Below are 3,072 nucleotides of genomic sequence, written 5' to 3'. Positions count from 1 at the left end.
GTTACCCTCTCTTCGAACTCAGCCACGGGGATGGAAAGTAAAACACCACAAACTCACAAATGCAAGAAGATGAAGAAAAGAAGACGGAAAGATGGTCGCTTCTTGTGTGTTTTTGAAACAGAATTTCGAGTTCTATTTATAGGATAAGATGCTTTCAAATCAAGTTAGATTTTTGTTTTCTTCAAAAACAAGTAAAACTCGTAAAAGGAATTTACCCATAAATAAAACTCTTACCAAAATATTTTTTGGAATTTATTTCCTAAATAAAACTCGCCAAAAATAAATCCGAGTATAAGAGGAACTTGGTGCATGGTATACGCGTATATCGCATGGGTTGACAAATGTATTTTTCCAGTATAAGACTGCCCGATAAAAATTGAGTTAGCACAACGTAAGTTACCCTCTCTTCGAACTCAGCAACGGGGATGGAAAGTAAAATACCACAAACTCACAAAGTCAAGAAGATGAAGAAAAGAAGACTGAAAGATGGTTGCTTCTTGTGTATTTTTAAAACAGAATTTCGAGTTGTATTTATAGGACAAGATGCTTGCAAATCAAGTTAGATTTTTGTTTTCTTGAAAAACAAGTAAAACTCGTAAAAGGAATTTACCCATACATAAAACTCTTAAAAATATTTTTGGAATTAATTTCCTAAAGAAAACTCGCCAAATATAAATCCGAGTAGAAGAAGAACTTGGTTCATGGTATACGCGTATATCGCATGGGTTGAAAAATGTATTTTTTCCAGGATAAGAATGCCCGATATAACTTGAGTTAGCACAAGGAAAGTGACCCTCTCTTCGAACTCAGCAACGGGGATGGAAAGTAAAACACCACAAACTCAAAAAAGCAAGAAGATGAAGTAAAGAAGACGGAAAGATGGTCGTTTCTTGTGTGTTTTTAAAATAGAATTTCGAGTTGTAATTATAGGACAAGATGCTTGCAAATCAAGTTAGATTTTTGTTTTCTTCAAAAACAAGTAAAACTCGTAAAAGTAATTTACCTATAAATAAAACTCTTAAAAAAATGTTTTGGAATTAATTTTCTAAATAATACTCGCCCAAAATAAATCTTAGTAGAAGTGGAACTTGGTGCATGGTATACGGGTATATCGCATGGGTTGAAAAATGTATTTTTCCAGGATAAGACTGCCCGATATAACATGAGTTAGCAAAACACAAGTTACCCTCTCTTCGAACTCAGCAACATGGATGGAAAGTAAAATACCACAAAGTCAAAAAAGCAAGGAGTTGAAAAAAAGAAGACGGAAAGATGTTCGCTTCTTGTGTGATTTTAAAACAGAATTTCGAGTTGTATTTATAGGACAAGATGCTTGCAAATCAAGTTAGATTTTTGTTTTCTTCAAAAACAAGTAAAACTCGTAAAAGGAATTTACCCATAAATAAAACTCTTAAAAAAATATTTTTTTGAAATTAATTTCCTAAAGAAAACTCGCCAAAAAAAATCCTAGTATAATAGGAACTTTGTGCATGGTATACGCGTATATCGCATGGGTTAAAAAATGTATTTTTCCAGGATAAGACTGCCCGATAAAACTTGAGTTAGCACAACGCAAGTTACCCTCTCTTCGAACTCAGCAACGGGGAAGGAAAGTAAAACACCACAAACTCACAAAGTCAAGAAGTTGAAGAAAAGAAGGCGGAAAGATGGTTGCTTCTTGTGTATTTTTAAAACAGAATTTCGAGTTGTATTTATAGGACAAGATGCTTGCAAATCAAGTTAGATTTTTGTTTTCTTCAAAAACAAGTAAAACTCGTAAAAGGAATTTACCCATAAATAAAACTCTTAAAAATATTTTTGGAATTAATTTCCTAAAGAAAACTCGCCAAAAATAAATCCGAGTAGAAGAAAACCTTGGTTCATGGTATACGCGTATATCGCATGGGTTGAAAAATGTATTTTTCCAGTATAAAAGGCTGCCCGATATAACTTGAGTTATCACAAGGAAAGTTACCCTCTCTTCGAACTCAGCAACGGGGATGGAAACTAAAACGCCACAAACTCAAAAAAGCAAGAAGATGAAGTAAAGAAGACGGAAAGATGTTCGCTTCTTGTGTGATTTTAAAACAGAATTTCGAGTTGTATTTATAGGACAAGATGCTTGCAAATCAAGTTAGATTTTTGTTTTCTTCAAAAACAAGTAAAACTCGTAAAAGGAATTTACCCATAAATAAAACTCTTAAAAATATTTTTGGAATTAATTTCCTAAAGAAAACTCGCCAAAAATAAATCCGAGTAGAAGAAAACCTTGGTTCATGGTATACGCGTATATCGCATGGGTTGAAAAATGTATTTTTCCAGTATAAAAGGCTGCCCGATATAACTTGAGTTATCACAAGGAAAGTTACCCTCTCTTCGAACTCAGCAACGGGGATGGAAACTAAAACGCCACAAACTCAAAAAAGCAAGAAGATGAAGTAAAGAAGACGAAAAGATGGTCGTTTCTTGTGTGTTTTTAAAATAGAATTTCGAGTTGTAATTATAGGACAAGATGCTTCCAAATCAAGTTAGATTTTTGTTTTCTTCAAAAACAAGTAAAACTCGTAAAAGGATTTACAAAAAAATAAAACTCTTAAAAATATTATATTCACTATTAATTTCCTAAAGGAAACCCGCCAAAAATAAATCCGAGTAGAAGAGGAACTTGGTGTATGGTATACGCGTATACCGCATGGGTTGAAAAATGTATTTTTCCAGGATAAGACTGCCCGATATAACTTGAGTTCGCAAAACACAAGTTACCCTCTCTTCGAACTCAGCAACGGGGAAGGAATGTAAAACACCACAAACTCACAAAGTCAAGAAGTTGAAGAAAAGAAGACGGAAAGATGGTTGCTTCTTGTGTATTTTTAAAACAGAATTTCGAGTTGTATTTATAGGACAAGATGCTTGCAAATCAAGTTAGATTTTTGTTTTCTTCAAAAACAAGTAAAACTCGTAAAAGGAATTTACCCATAAATAAAACTCTTAAAAATATTTTTGGAATTAATTTCCTAAAGAAAACTCGCCAAAAATAAATCCGAGTAGAAGAAAACCTTGGTTCATGGTATA

The sequence above is a fragment of the Papaver somniferum genome, chromosome 1 (assembly GCF_003573695.1).
Source record: "Papaver somniferum cultivar HN1 chromosome 1, ASM357369v1, whole genome shotgun sequence".
NCBI lineage: Eukaryota > Viridiplantae > Streptophyta > Magnoliopsida > Ranunculales > Papaveraceae > Papaver > Papaver somniferum.
Note: the sequence above shows the minus strand (reverse complement) of the source record.